Source organism: Ctenopharyngodon idella, chromosome 24, assembly GCF_019924925.1.
Source record: "Ctenopharyngodon idella isolate HZGC_01 chromosome 24, HZGC01, whole genome shotgun sequence".
Classification (NCBI taxonomy): Eukaryota; Metazoa; Chordata; class Actinopteri; order Cypriniformes; family Xenocyprididae; genus Ctenopharyngodon; species Ctenopharyngodon idella.
The window spans coordinates 728,532-745,003 of record NC_067243.1 but is presented as its reverse complement, the minus strand read 5'-3'; the positions used below and the strand labels follow the sequence as shown (position 1 = coordinate 745,003).

Here is a 16,472-nt window from a genome sequence, read left to right as displayed (position 1 = left end):
ATCTCTCAACAGACAAACAACAACAGATTTACAACAGATTTACAACAGACAAACTAATATACACTAGAGTTACAGAATGATGATTTACATTCTGACTGTCTTACAATTAAAATTCAAAGTCAAAACACAACAATAAATATGTGTTTTGGAGGGGAAGGTACAAAATACCTTTAGTACTGTGAGGTTGTTTCTGGCTTGTGTTAGCCTTCACATTACGGATTTACGGAGAAATGTTCTTTTTAACCTTGTGAGTTTTTAATACTATTGTCGTAATAAACTTGCTAGTGGACATGTGATGATTATGATGATTCTGGCTTGATTTTCATGATATTCATGATTCTGGTGTAATTCTCAGGGTGACGTTGTCACTATTATTATAGCTCAGCTATACAGCCACTGCTCGGGTCACATATAAATATACATTACGTGTATTCTGCACTCATTCAGGTTTCTGCCTGACAGTGACGACATTTTAAATTGTATTAATTTATAAAGTAATTGTCTTAGAGTCTTAGCATTAGAGTGAAATAATAACAATAATAACAATTTTTCAACAATAATAACAAATAATGTATTATCCTGGATGTGGGAGCATAGGCACTTGCCTAGAATGCTTATGCATAAATCCGGCCCTGGCCACAAGATCATCTTAACCTCAAGATCCTATGTTGAGAGATCATCACATCAACAGTTGATCTGTAAGACACTCGTGAGATTCAATAAGACTAATGTTGATTTAGATGATCTAGTGTTATTAGTGTTTGTCTGTGATCAGTGTTGTGTGTGATTGTGTTGAATGAGCAGCTGCAGTATCTCTCAGCTGTATCAGTGCATCACTGTGACGTCTGACTGACCGAGGTTTTTGTACCACTCTTTATCACTGTGTGAACACACAGCTACTAGGACAGTGTAAACTCAGACAGTAATAATCTCCTGTATCTTCAGTCTGGACTCCACTGATGGTCAGAGTGAAATCACTGCCAGATCCACTGCCACTGAATCTAGATGGAGCAAAGTGACTCTCTCTATTTAAATCTTCATCCTGAAGACTGTAGATCAGCCACAAATGTATTTTCCAACAACTTCCTCATGTTGTGAAACATGTTAAACAATAATATGCAAATTTCTGAAGTCTATTGACAGAATCCTGTATATTATTGATTTGGTCATTATTAATATTTTGTAAGGTCACTGAACACTTTCCATCATTCATTCTACACTGTTCTGGGCTCATTATTAGTTCATGTAATAAACTGCAAGAAATTGATTTTTTTTTTTTTTTTCACATTTTTACATTAAAAACTTAAAAAAGTGCAACAGTTTTTAATCACCATTTAAATTCACATGGGCGTCAGTGCCGATAGTCCCGTGGTTAGATCACTGACATATTGCTCTACTGTGTCTCTGGTGAATCAAGTTTGGATCCCAGCTTGAGGTTCTTTGCCAATCCTGTTCCTGTCACAGTTCCCTTGTCTCCCGGACTCCATTTCCCATGATCCTCTTGTCTCCACACCTACACTCACTTCCCTCATCATCTCCCCATCAGCACTCACCACCTGCACCTGGACTTCCTCATCAGCACTCCCTATATAATGGACTCACTCCCTTCACTCCCTGTCCGTTCTTAATGTTATACTACGTGTGTTTGGTTGTGTCTTCTCCTTTGTTATTTATAAATACCTGTTAATTGTGGATCTCTGTGAACGCCTCATCTCTACAACCCAGCAACCGTAACAGAAGAACGGACCCTTAAAACGTCTGGATATCCACGAAGCATGGGTTTGTTTCTCCTCTCCGAGGCTCCAGCTTCTCCCATGCCTCCCACACGTATGTCGGCTGCAGACCGCCTTATTGGACTCCTGCAGTACGGATGTTCTCTGGAGAGGTATGTGGAGGAGTTTATCGAGTTAGCCTGTTTAACGAATTGGTCAGACGCTTGGTTAAACACCCTTTTTCTGGACGGACTGGACGAGAGCACAATCCGTTTTGATGAACCTGACGATTATGTTTCCTTAAACGATACTATTAATCTGATTTTGTATTTAAATGGTTCTGAGTTCGTTGTTGAAGAGGTTCCAGATATTCTGTGCTTATTTCGTCCAGTTCCTCCAGAGACACGGGTGGCCTGGCCAGTTCGTCAGTCTCCATCTTCCTCCACATACCCCTCCAGTGAACTTTACACCTGTGTCCTGCCGGACTCACAACCCTCAGAGTCCGGGCGTACTAAAAGGAGGAAGAGGAAGAAGGCCAAGCACTCTCCAGCCTCCGCGGTTCCCTCTCCAGCCTCCGCGGTTCCCTCTCCAGCCTCCGCGGTTCCCTCTCCAGCCTCCGCGGAGCCCTCTCCAGTCTCCGCAGAGCCCACAGAGTACCAGTGGGGCTTCTTATTGTGTATGAGGGGATGGACTGGACCCCTCTTCAAGCAGCCGAGCCCTCTGCTCCAGCCGCCGCCGCCGAGCCAGCCGCTCCAGCCTCCGCCGAGCCAGTGTCTCCAGTCTCCGCCGAGCCGGCTCCAACTGCTGCCGCCGCCCACGAGCCCACTCCTGCCCACACATCAACTCCATTCATTGGACTCCTTAAGTTTCTCCTCAGCCCCCTTAATGATTTTTTTTTTTTGAGGGGGGCTAATACCCGTGGGTGGGGAGAATGTGGGCGGGGTTTCCAAGGCTCCTGACCCGCCGTGGCCGCCCTCGGCCTCTGACCCGCCGTGGCCGCCCTCGGCCTCTGACCCGCCGTGGCCGCCCTCGGCCTCTGACCCGCCGTGGCCGCCCTCGGCCTCTGACCCGCCGTGGCCGCCCTCGGCCTCTGACCCGCCGTGGCCGCCCTCGGCCTCTGACCCGCCGTGGCCGCCCTCGGCCTCTGACCCGCCGTGGCTCATGGATCCGCCCTGGAGACCTCCGTTCCAGTCCGCTCCTCTCCCTGCACCTGCATGAGGTCTCCAGGGCGGAGGTACTGTCACAGTTCCCTTGTCTCCCGGACATTTCCCATGATCCTCTTGTCTCCACACCTGCACTCACTTCCCTCATCATCTCCCCATCAGCACTCACCACCTGCACCTGGACTTCCTCATCAGCACTCCCTATATAATGGACTCACTCCCTTCACTCCCTGTCCGTTCTTAACTCCCTCGTGTCGGCGGTCACGCCGGCGATACCACCTCGGTTTTTTTCTTACCAGTGTGAAAGAGACTCAAAATACTCCGTCAATGTTGCACATATAATTAAGAGTTAGTCCACACATTTTAATGGTGTATATCTTTTATTTGTGTACACTCAGAGTAAAAACAAAAAAATTTTGCTTTTTGCAAAATAAAGAAAACTAACATGATGCGTGATCTGTCATCTCCTTCTGAACGAGGTTTAATCTGATAGTTCTCAGAAAATGAACTGTAACTTAGTGAATACTAATGACACAAAAATGAGACTTATGTCTAAAAAAAAAAAAAGTTGAAATGTCAGGTTTTAAATCGTGTAAGTCAAATCGAAAACAAATATTCTGTGTTTATGTAATCTGTATGAAAAGAGACACATGTCAGACGCCCGTGATTCAGCTCATTATCCGCTAATGCGGCCACGCCCACGGAGCGAGCGCTATTCAGACGCAAATTCTGAGGCAATACATGTATACATCATCTCAATCGTGCATTTATTGTCTTGAAAAGAGTTTATCTGGATGTTAAAGCCATGGTTAGTGATCTCTGGAAGACATGCCATTAGTTCCTGAATGTCCTGTTCTTCTTTAGAGTAATTTGTGGACTAAAGGTGTACAGAGCGCCCTCCGGCTGCAAGTATGAATTGAAAACAGTATCCAGCGTTCACAGTGATGACAATAAATATTGAATAAATATTACTCCTCTGTATAGAAAATTGACATAAACATGAGAATCCATCAATATTTCTCCAAATGTGCATGTTTTTAAGCTAAAAGACTATATGAAATGCCATAGAGGTAACATGAATGTTCAGACGCTTTGCATCACAGAAATACATTATATTTTAAAGTATATAATAGAATACCATTATTTTAAATTGTAATAATATTTCACAGTATTGCTGTTTTTTTGTATGTTTGATATACACCATGATGAGCTTGAGACATGATCACAGAGGGTTTTTTCACAGCCTACCTGACTGAAAGGCCTCATTAATATGCAGGTAATTAGAGGTTCTTTATGCGATTCTTTTGTCTTCTCAGGTGTAAATCACCCATTATTCATGATGATTCACGCCTCCACGCATACTGTGTTTCTTGACAAAAAGTGTCTTACAAAAACTAAATCAATATATTGTTATAAATGAACGAGTATGCAGGATAATTTTTACATCATTTTGAAGCAAAAACTCTAGTCTACAACCTCCAATACCCAGAAGTCTTGTGAACACAGATTTAATATATATTTTTTGGCTTTATTTCAGTGACTTAAGTTTTTTGTTTTTTCAATAACCACGCATAAACGTTATTCCTTCAAAAACACAAACATGTACATACATGTTCCTCACATATTATGGTAGCCTAGTTTGTGCTGAATACAGTGTAATGACACTTTTTCCATTAATATGTTTATGAACAACTGAAAAAAGCACAAATGTCAGGGAATGTCAAAACTTCTCCAGGGCCCCGAAAATCCTCAGACCCCTGGGGGTTAAACATTTGATATGTCATCTATGTTGTATTCTGAATAAAATATTGAAATTTGAAACTTCCACATCATTGCGTTCCTTTTTTATTCACAATTTGTACAGTGTCCCAACTTTTTTGGAATCGGGTTTGTATTAACTATAGTGAAATAATAAACTGTTTTTTCATTCCTCCCAGAGAACTACTAAGAACTACTATATACAGGTTCATAATTAACATGAATGATGCATAATGTATAATTAATTCTAAAGCGAAGGTCATGGTAACACACTAGTAATGACTGAAGTATTACCAAATCCTTCAGAAGGAATCACTAATTATTTGGATCAGTATTCTGAAGTGAGAAACATGATAACTCTCTAGTAACTACTGGAGTCATTGTAAACTTTTGAGGTTAATAGTTCATAGTTAATTTTACTAGTTACTAGAGTGTTAATAATGCATTACTCATTTGTTCCTGTGTAGTTATTCATTAATGAAGGATCAGTATTATAAAGTGTTTCCAATCAGGCAAATAAGATCACTGGACATAAACACTCACTCTAGGACTTGTTTGATCATTTTATGGAAAAAAAAAAAAAAAAAAATGTCAATTGTGATTTTTAAAGACCGTACTCACCCCCTTCACTCTGGTTTTGAAATGCTCGCATCTGAGTGAAAACTCAAAATTCCTTTGGCCAGAAGTAATGCGTATAAAACATTATTTGTCCCAATGGCAGTGATTATTATAAATCACACTATTTTCTGAAATAATGCAAGAGAACGGTTGGCAATATAGTGCTTTTTAATTGATTGTTTAGATGAATTTTTATTGTTGTGGGATGTTTGGAAATATGTTAGGAATGATGTGGATAGTGTAATTCTGTTTATTTCTGTGTTTGTGTGTCAGTGTGTGTCGTGTTGTTAAGCACTTCTGTGGATGTATTTATGTATATGTATGACACCAGTGTCAAAGACAAATTTCTGCTCCGTGACAAACAGAATGAACAATAAAGTTAACTTGAGCTCAGATCATTTGGACTTTAAATGGACTTTTTCAGACTTTGGCAAATCTGAGCAAAGTTTGAGACGATGTTGAGACATATTTGAGGAGAGCAACCCAGTCTCTGACAGTAAATCATTCAGTGGTGTGAGATTTGAAGATGTGGCTTACATTCACTGTTGAAGAGTTGAGCTTGAGAACATGTTTGGATTGAATTCAGAACATTGAATATAATTTACAGAGAAACTCAAGTGAACATCATGTGGAACAGAGAGATGATGAAAAACACTGAGAGTGAAGATGGAGAAGAGACAAACACAACAGAAGAGATCCACAATCTCTACATACAACAAATGAAAACATCACTACAATCATCCTATAAAAAAAAAATATAAAAATGTAATTAAATTATGACAATCATATTATTAAACTGGTTTTGGCAATCAGTCCTTACTATGAAACACTAATAAAACAATAACAGTCCTTACTGTAATAAAAGCCATGATCACATCAACAAAATATTCATGTTATGTGCAAAAATACTGATGAGCTTCAAGCAAATTTATGTTCATTTAGATGATCTAGTGTTATTAGTGTTTGTCTGTGATCAGTGTTGTGTGTGATTGTGTTTATGAGCAGCTGCAGTATCTCTCAGCTGTATCAGTGCATCACTGTGACGTCTGACTGACCGAGGTTTTTGTACCACTCTTTATCACTGTGTGAACACATATTGACTGTTTGGATAGTGGAAACTCTGACAGTAATAATCTCCTGTATCTTCAGTCTGGACTCCACTGATAATCAGAGTGAAATCACTGCCAGATCCACTGCCACTGAATCTAGATGGAGTTCCAGTATAACGGCTTGTTGCATCATATATGAGGGGTTTAGGAGCTTCTCCAGGTTTCTGTAAGTACCAGGCTAAACGACTACTAGTATACACTGCACTGCTGGTTTTACAGTTTATTCTGACTTCTTGTCCTGGTTGAACTGCTGTTATTGATGGACTCTGAGTTACAGTGTACTGTCCTCTACACTCTGAGAGAAAGAACAAGAAAAAAAAAAAAATATTATTTAAAATTATAAACATTTAATATTTCAAGAGAATAATTGTAGAGCTGCGTTACACAAACCTTGAGCAAACAGTGTGAGAGTCCAGATGAAGAAGGTGATTTTGTTCATTGTTGTTCTTTTGTCTTGTGTGATGATGAAGATTGTGTTCTGTTCTGCTCTCAGTCATGAAGTGTTAAACTCACAGCACTATAAACACTCTCAGAGCACTGAAGCATGTGTGACAATGCAAAGTGACTCTCAATATTTAAATCATTATCCTGAAGACTACAGCTCACTCTCAAAGACATTTCAAAGACAATTCCCAAAATAAACATATCCAAAGAATTGACAAGCTTGAAATACAATGTTTATAAAGTCTGATTTAACTTCTTGTTTCTCATTGATAGTCTGGTTAAAGGATTATAACAAAAAGACAAAAGTTATATCTGTTATATTTTAATAAAATTCAACCCCTGGGATATTAGGTGCCCAAAGTTGATGAAACACTCATAAATAAATGACAAAGAATAAGCATATTGTATCTTCTCTTCCCAAAGTCTTCAGAAGCGAATGACACCTGAAGCCAGACACATTCAATTTACAAATGGCCGAGCTGCTCTTATGTTAAAAACAAGGTGGATAAAGACTATAATGTTTGTCTCATTGGTTTAGTGTCCAAACCTGCTCCTGAAGGGCCTGTAGAGTTCAGCTCCACGTCTACACTATCACTGACTTGTGCTGGAGGGGCGACAGATAAGAAAGTGGGACTCTAATAGCGACAAAGTCCACTTTCTGCTCTGACAATTCACCCATTCCTGAATTATGAGGGAAGTATATTAATATCACCTCCATACTTAATGCATTGGAGGAAGGTGACAGATAAGAGAGTGGGACGATAATGTCAACTCACCCTGCTGAAAAATCCAGCATAAACCAGCATGAATGCCATGTTGGTCCAGACTGGTTTAGTGCTGGTCTAACTGGTCAAGAAAAACTGTGCTGGTGTAGCTGGTCCACAGCACTCCCACTTCCCATGCTGCCCCTATCCACCTTATTCCTGACTAGCCTACTGCGTTTCAAATTATGGGCTGCACTTCTAGTTTGGGGAACTTCCGTTTAAAAAGACTGAAATTAAGGTTGCCCTACAAATAAAGCTTATCTGTCAGTTTGACTGAATGAGCTGTCAATTTTTCTTTCATGTTTTATATTCAGACATCATGAGAATAACGTAACGCTTGGTATTTTAACGTAACATGTTATAACGAATATCTATGGCAAGAGCTCTTTTCAGTCGCTGCTTTCTATCCTCGTGATTATTTTCTTTTGTCCCTTTCATGCCGCTGTAATAGTATGAAAAAGGACAACATATACTGCACATTTGTGGTCTGTTCTTCCGATATAATGTACGATATATCCCATTAATAATTCACTGGAATGAACGAAGAATCTCTCGTTTTTCTCCTCAAAGCCTCACGTCTCTTTCTAGGTTTGTTTTCACAGGTAAATACAATTTATTATCTGTAAAAATGATGGAAATCACTTTGAAATAGTATCACGCAATGCTGAAGTTCATGGACATTTTTATAAAGGCAACGTATATTACATAATACAGATATATATCACTAAAGTTATATTTAACCCGTCCGTTATTTCTGTGGAAAGAATCTTGCTTTTTCATGGCCTGTTGAAAGTACCTTGTTGATGCTTTTACACTTTTAAATGTCCTTTTAATGTTCGTTGGTTGAAGGGTGAGTAGAAAAATGTCATCTCGTACCCAGTTAAAAAAAAAAAAAAACGTATTATTTCTTTCATAGAGCGAGTCTTTCACTGACTGTTTACAGCTTAACAGAAGTTCCACCCATAGTTCGCACAAAGCTTCATGGGCGTAGGAATAAGGTGGATACCAAAATCTATTTAAAATACATTTATTTCAAACTAAGTATCCTTCAAATCCATTAACATATTTATTGACATATCATTTAGAACTTACTGATATAAAATTATGATTAAACTTTATTTGGAGTATTTATTTATTGCACAATGCACATTTCTTAAAGGGGTGGTTGATTATGATTTGACTTTTTTAACTTTAGTTAGTGTGTAATGTTGCTGTTTGAGCATAAACAACATCTGCAAAGTTACGATGCTCAAAGTTCAAAGCAAAGGGAGATATTTTCTTTTAAAGAATTCTGTTTAAGGACTACAACAAACAGCTGGTAGGGACTACAACGAGCTTCTTCCTGGATTGGTGACATCACTAACCCTACAATTTACATAAACCCCGCCCCTGAGAACACACAACAAAGGGGGCGAGGCCATGTTATTGCAATACAGTACATAACACAAATGAAATAGCATGTCATAAAAGCAAGGTGATAACATGACAAGTGTAACACTTTAGAAGTTGCTCTGAATTCATTGAAGAACAAGACCAGGGATAAATGCTTTCTAGCCAAAAATGTGAAGAAACCGAAGAGAGCAGAGGTTAACTTTTGCCCTGCTAATCCAACTGGAGAAACAGATGAAAGCCTTGAAAAATGATGTGAGCTACTGACTGATTTCGGATCAGTAGTAAAAGAAAAGTTGTCTAAAACGTTCGCCTACACAAGGAGAAATGTGGTACAGAGCAGTCCAGTTTTTTGAGGACTGCACTGTTTCAGATTGAAGAGGTAAGGTCATATTTACTCTTCTCTCATTTACTCTTCATTTGTGCTACAGTTGATGCTCTCCTCATCATGTGTTATAGGGATACTCCACACAAAAAGGAAAATTCTCACATTTACTCACTCATGTCATCCCATATGTAAATGTCTTTCTTTCTTCAGAGGAACACAAACATTTTTAAAGAAATAATTCCTCTCTGTGAGTCCATATAATGCAAGTGGATGGGACCTCTAGAGTTGATAAAGGTCATTTCTGTTGAAAAGGTAGAAACTACTGCTACAACCACACAAAACCAACACAATGGTAATTCCCAGTTAATGAATCAATGTCTTTTGAAGCTAAATCAACTGGGGATCTATAGATTTCCATCATGTTTTTGTGTGGTTGTAGAAGTGTTTCTACCTTTTCAGATAGATGTGGAGGGGGCGGGTTTTAATTGTGCTCTTGTTTGGTGGAATATAAAAGCGTCAGTATTGACATTATGCAGAAGTGCGTCTGCCTAGCGTCAGTGACGGAGTTACAGGATTTCCGGCGCACCGTGTGAATGTCCGAGAGGTAGGAGTATTCAGCCGTGATGTGGGCTGTTTGTTTGTGCCATGCAGGGTTACATTATTTCATTGTAGTGTGGATTGAGGAGCATTTGTGGGATGCTTTTAGTGATGGCTGTTTCCATGGAAATGCATTCTATCTACCATGGAGTTCCCTGTGTTATGGGAGTCGCCATTTGACAGACATTTCTACTATGGGTTTGGTTGCTTATTAGTGACCTAGCTAGTGATCCTTACTCTTGGAGTGTGTTGTATTTACACAGTTAATGTGTGAGTCAATGCAAGAGACGTTGCAGCGGTCTTTGGTTTCCCTTTAAACTGCTGCTTGGATGTCTGCCGTTCATGTTTGCTTCACCATAGATGACTGCTTGGACATCGAACTGTGTTCTCGTGGCCGTTATATTGTTTCTGGGATCAATCTTTGGAGCTGTGTGAGATCAGCCTTTGTGATTGAGCTGCTGGACCGGACCATCAGATCAGCACTATTAGTTTGACCGTGATATCGCACTGTGTTTACTCGTTAATCCTAACCAATTTCTTCCAGCATGCGACACTTGTGGGATCAGCCGGGTCATTAGTCTGGCCTGCCGCCTGGTGCTTTACTCCTAATTTTGAACATTCGTATGTATCAACTCAAATCAAAGTCTTGAGGGGGTGTACAATGGGCAGTTATCCACCAGTAAGTTTTTTTTTTTTTTCTCATTCTTTTGGGATTGATTTGTTTTTGCTTGTTCTAACTGTATTGTGATTTAACTGATTTGTTAATTTGTGTTCTTTTTTGTATTTAGTTATTTTGAATTTGCTTGTGGTTCATGAAGTTTCTAAACCAGGTTGCTCCTGCTGTCGGACGCAGCGCCCCATTGACTGCATAGAACAGGTTCGGTTGTTGTTGTGTTTTTGTTTGCTTTTTGGCAGCACATGTCGAGCTGATTAAGTCTTTTACAGATATATGTACAAATATTGTGTAAAGTGTGTGTTTGTTTGTGTTTTACTTTGTGTTTAATTCCCCCTTCAGAATTGGAGGGCCAGTGCTGTAGGAGGATCCAATGCCCTGTTTGCCTTGACACGTTCAAGACCTGATTAATCTTTGTGGGTCTAAATGCAGTGAAGTTTGGCCTTCACTCTGTAACTGAAGGTATTTTCACATGTAACGTGTCAGTCATGGTCTCATCTGGAAAGAGATTGACGGATCTGAGCGGACGCTCTCAATGTCTTGATGGTGCCTGGGAGTTTCAATGTTTACACATTAAGGGGAAATAAACCTATGAATGGCATACTAAGAGTAGTCAATGAACAATAAACTGGGTTAAGAGAATGTATTTAAATCTTATATATTACATTTACCTTTAAAGTCTTTCGAAACTTTGCTAAACATTGTCATTGTGTTGTTTGTGATCCTCCATCAGCAGCTGCAGTATCTCTCAGCTGTATCAGTGCATCACTGTGACGTCTGACTGACCGAGGTTTTTGTACCACTCTTTATCACTGTGTGAACACTGTACCACTGTGGTAACTCAGACAGTAATAATCTCCTGTATCTTCAGTCTGGACTCCACTGATGGTCAGAGTGAAATCACTGCCATAGTCAGATCCACTGCCACTGAATCTAGATGGAGTTCCTGACTGAAGGCTTCTTATGTAATAAATGAGGAGTTTAGGAGCTTCTCCAGGTTTCTGCTGATACCAAGACACACAGTCTCTACAGCCAGAAATCGGCTGACTGGTTTTACAGCTGATTGTAACAGTTTCTCCTTGTTTGATATATTTTATTGTTGGATTCTGAGTCACTGTCACTTGTCCCCAGCTCTCTGAAATTAACATATTTTAGTCATTAATGGTTATTGGACTGTAAATGAGATGTGGTTGTTTATTTTTCAAGATATTTATACAAGATATTTACCCTGAATGCAGAGAGTCAGAGTCCAGATGAAGAAGGTGATTGTGTTCATTGTTGATCTTTTGTCTTGTGTGATGATGAAGATTGTGTTCTGTTCTGCTCTCAGTCATGAAGTGTTAAACTCACAGCACTATAAACACTCTCAGAGCACTGAAGCATGTGTGACAATGCAAAGAAGTGGGCAGGATTTACAACAGAGTGTGCTGATAACAAACTAATAAACTCTCTACATATAAGATTTGGTATTTCAGTGGTCTACTTTAGACATTCTACTGACTGTAAGTAACTTTACAACTACATGTCAACTTATTCTACTTAACTGAACCCAAACCTAACAGTCTACTACAGTCTACTAATACACTAATGAGAGGTTGACAAGTTACTTATAGTTAGTAGAATATCAAAAGTGACCCTCGAAATAAAGTGCAACCTAATATTGATGTTGTTTGTAATAACTGTAAATATTGATTATTGTAAATATTTTTTAATTTTAATTATAAAATGTTTTTTGTTTATGTTTGACAGACTGATAAGACACTAGTCTTTGACTTTATATGAACATCTGTCAGTGTGGATGAAGCATTTTCAGCTTTCAGTGCCGCTGTAGAAATAATCTATTCACTCTCATTCATGATTGATTTATATAAGGTGAATGTTTCTGATAATATGTGACCAAGATTGATGCTGCATCCCAATTCGCCTACTTATATTACGCCCTAAAAGTATGTACTCTTTCTGTGAACAAAAAATGCATACTTTTGAGTGTGTAGCAAAAGAGTAGACAAGCTTTGGGACATACTATCACGTCATACAATTGCATCTTTGCTCTCTGTCGCATCCTGTCACCGTAAACTGGCCTGTCAATCATCATACATCCTCCACATTTCATTCAGCTAATTTCCTACCGTATCAGAGAGAAATGCAGTAGCACGTTGATCTGCAGTCGCGGGTCTGTCATGTGGAGAACTCTCCTCATATTAATGCATAATGATGCATTTAAAAGTTAATGGCTAATCGGATCTTTATAAAAGTCCACATTGGTATTGCAGATGAAATATAACACGGATAACATTAAATAAATATTTTCTATCAGGTTGAACTGATTATTAGTCACTCAAACCTCTCAGCGTCGGTCGCGCATATCCGCCATGTTTTGTACTTTAACACTTTTTACTCGTGTTTGTAGTTCTGAACTGAATCCTCATCCAAAGCGCAATGGGTTGTGGGCAATATTAGCCTTTGTAGTGTGCACGGATCCACACTTCCAAAATCTACCGGAAATAGTAGACCATCCGGGGACTTTTGGCATACCCTTTCCAACATACTATGCTTTGGGACACACTTATTTTAATCTCACATATTATTTAGGATGGATAATATGGACATTGGGACGCAGGGAAAGTGAGCAGCATTCAGCTGGTCATGTGATCTCAAAATGGTGGCCAACTTAAGGAAGAAAAATAAAAGATTTTTTTAGGCCCTTGAAATGACTATAGTATCATGAAAGTTGATCATTTTAAACATATTTGTCAAACACAATAATTATTTCTTTGTGAGTACAGTAATGTACTACATCTTTAAAAACATGTTAACAATGAGAAAAAGTTTTACTGTATTTAGAGTAAAAAAAAAAAATAATGGTATTTTGATGAAGGTTGACATGTTCATCAGGACTCATAATCAGGTCATGTGACACTAGATTAAACAATGTGCTTATGAAATGTTCAGAATTATTGATTAATTTATTTGAAGCTGCAGGTTTTTCTGTGAATCATGATGATTGAGCTTCATATGAAGAACAGAAGATCATTATGAGAAACTCACAACATCATCCATGATAAAAGAGGTCAAAGGTCACCTCAGAGGTCACAGATCATCAGATATATTTCTTTACACAGTGTTATATCAGAAAGCATTTTGTCCAAACTGAATGTTTGAGTGTTGAGAAGATCTGAGTTTCTTCTAATATCAGTGTGTTGAAGTGTTGTTTCTCTCTCTCTGCTGGAGTTTGTGTTCACTCGAGTGGAATAGAGGTTTTTGTACGACCGTTTCATTAGATTGTATCACTGTGGTTGACTTTTGGTGGAGGAACTAAACTGGTGCTCGGTAAGTCCTTTTAATTAACAATTTTTAAAAAAAAAATACAATTTAGATTCAGAAAGTGTTTTACAGTTGAAACAAAAACATTTTTTTTTTTATAATAATATTGTGCTGAAACTGTACTTGAAGCATTTATGTATAATGTGTTATGAAGGTATCCATAAATAATGCCTTTTCATAAATAATTGTAACCAAAATTAAAAGCCATTATATTGACAAATTCAATGTTACATCTGAAATTGGTTGTTTGCAATTTGTTTTACCCCATTATACTTCCTAAAGGTGTAACAGTGAATAGATGATATTATGTGTTATAACTTAATGCTTAATTAATTATTCATGAGATCATACATGCAGTATAATGTGTATAATGATGCTTAATTAATGCATTAAAAATACTTTTATAATTCATTGTGTATAAAGGCTTTAAGTAAAGTGTTACTGATATTGTTTTGTAATTATTAAATCTAAAACAATTAATATTGTCATGTTTATTCATTCAGAAGAATGACATTATTCCTTTCAAAAAAATCTAAAAATTGTTCCATAATGTGTCTCACTGTGAATTTAATCAGTTTATTACTAGTTTAATTTTCCTTAATTTATTTCTACACTGTGTTCATATAGTTCATCTTTTATTGTAGATATCATGTGGGAAAAAAAGAGATTTGGCATCAGATTGTAAATGTTGATATTTTCTGTAGTTCAGTCAATGATACTGAATCTCTTTTGCTCATGTTAGTGTTTTTTAATACAAACAAAATATATGTATGATTCAGTTGTTTTAATTCTGTTTGAAATTGAGTTACATTTTGAGCTGAATATCTCAAGTAAAATTTAAGAACTTAATGTTTAAGAACTTAAAGGTGTTGGAGTTTAAAACTGCTGGAATTAAAGCAGTCAGTGTGTTACAACGTTTAATTTAACTTCTTGAGGTTTGATTTAAATGTATATAGTGATTGTGTAGTTTGTATATTGTATATTATATCAGCTCTAGTGATGTTGAATGACATGAAGGATCAGATTGTCATGATTTTTGCTGCTGTTGAAATGCTGTGAGTGAAACAGTGTGTTTTCTTTGTGTTTGTGAATGTGTTGTGTTTGTCTCCTGCAGCTGGTCCCACAGTGAAGCCCTCAGTGTCTCTGCTGCCGCCCTCTTCTCTGCAGATCTCTGGAGACTCAGCCGCACTGCTCTGCCTGCTCAGCTCTTACTCTCCACAGGGGGCGCTGGTGAGCTGGACACTGGACGGGTCAGAGGTCACCGAGGGGGTCGTGACCAGCGCAGAGAGCCAGCGGGACGGCCGCTACAGCCGCAGTAGCGTCCTGACCCTCAGCAAAGCACGCTGGGAAAAGGGAGAGGTGTACGTCTGCAGAGTAACACATGATGGAGCTCCTCATGAGGTCTCGTTCCACAAGAGCTCTGAGTGCTGATGTTTCTCTCCTGAAGATGAGCCGTATCTGAGTGTCCTGTGTCAGGCAGGATTCACATGAGTCTAGTGCTGCAGCTGTAGTGATTTACAACTCAATACTGAAAGAGAGCTGGCGTGTCAAAGCACTGTGTGATCTTTCAATCTGCTGTAACATTCAATAAAGCTTCTCAACAAGTTCACTTTGTGTCTGACAACATCATTCAACTAACAGATGAAGATGCAGGTGCTTTTCACAAACTTGATGTAAATGTCAAATAAAGCTCTTGGGGTTTGAACATGGTCTCTGGAGACAGAGCTGCTCTATTCTGAGAGGATCACAATCACTCCACCCTGACAATGCAAATGGGCTTTTCAGTCTCACTGTTTGATTGGTCACATGATCTGGACTGGAACACACCAGTTTCACTTCTGCTGAAAATGTGGTGATGAAAATATATATGAAAATGTCATGAAAATCACAACTAAAACTAGTCATGTTTGTTGGTTGATGAAGAAGAGCTCTTGATCATGTCATGTTCAGTTCATAGAGCTATAAACACATTCAGAGCAGTGAAGCATGTGCCGCTCATGTAAAACACCCTCTGAATGCAAAAGACAGAAGAGAGATCAGGACGATATACATTCAGAGTTCAACAGTTTGACTGACAGGGTTAAAAGAAAGGCTTTACATTGCCAAAGCACAGTAACAGTAAATATACAGAGTCAGACATACACATTTACACATCATTCTCTACAGGACACAACTGAATGATTCCTGCTGTATCAGTAGTCAATGATCTTGCTGCTCAACATTCAAACACTTGTCTATTGTTTGCTGTAGCAGTGCAGTGTACTTTCAGAAACCCTCCACCTCCCCCAGCTCCACCTGTCCAGATCTGCTATGGGGTGATTCATGTTTGCTCGTACAGCAGCAGCATGTTGTGTGTGTTTTGGCAGTGGAAAGTTCTGTACTCTACAGCAGATATAATCAACAGCAGCAGACCAAACACATTAACATTGTCATATTCATTACCATGACAAACTCTCCAAGAATTGTCATGTCAGAAATCTAGTTCGGTCATGAAACTGAAGATGGCACAGGCTTCGATCGGTCCTTTACATGCAGTCTGTAAGCAATCACATCAATACCAAATGACTCAGGCTGATTGGTCTCTGCTGATCCT

The 16,472-nt window shown here is 38.7% G+C and overlaps 2 long non-coding RNA genes across 3 annotated transcripts in view; both read left to right on the top strand.

Moving 5' to 3' along the window:
• The window catches only part of LOC127506561 (uncharacterized), a 133,278-nt gene that overhangs the window by 87,427 nt on the left and 29,379 nt on the right, over window positions 1–16,472 (top strand). The window lies entirely within an intron of this gene.
• Window positions 13,654–15,488, top strand: LOC127506565 (uncharacterized). The gene is made up of 2 exons (XR_007928025.1): window positions 13,654–13,885; window positions 14,994–15,488. It is a non-coding gene; the product is annotated as an uncharacterized LOC127506565 (long non-coding RNA).